Genomic DNA, 261 nt, shown 5'->3' with positions numbered 1-261 from the left:
CTTTTTTGCTTCCCTTTTTCTTCCTTCTTTCTTCTTTCAGTTCAGTTCAGGGTGCTTTAACGCATGAATATTGCCCTTTCTTTCTTTCTTTCTTTCTTCCTTTCTTTCTGTCTTTCTTTCTTCCTTCCTGCTTTCAGTTCAGTTCAGGGTGCTTTAATGCATGAATATTGCCCTTTCTTTCTTTCTTTCTTTCTTTCTTTCTTTCTTTCTTTCTTTCTTTCTTTCTTTCTTTCTTTCTTTCTTCCTTTCTTTCTGTCTTTC

This window comes from Micropterus dolomieu, linkage group LG05 (assembly GCF_021292245.1).
Source record: "Micropterus dolomieu isolate WLL.071019.BEF.003 ecotype Adirondacks linkage group LG05, ASM2129224v1, whole genome shotgun sequence".
Taxonomy (NCBI): Eukaryota; Metazoa; Chordata; class Actinopteri; order Centrarchiformes; family Centrarchidae; genus Micropterus; species Micropterus dolomieu.
The sequence above is the reverse complement of the archived record's forward strand: the minus strand, read 5'-3'. Positions refer to the sequence as shown.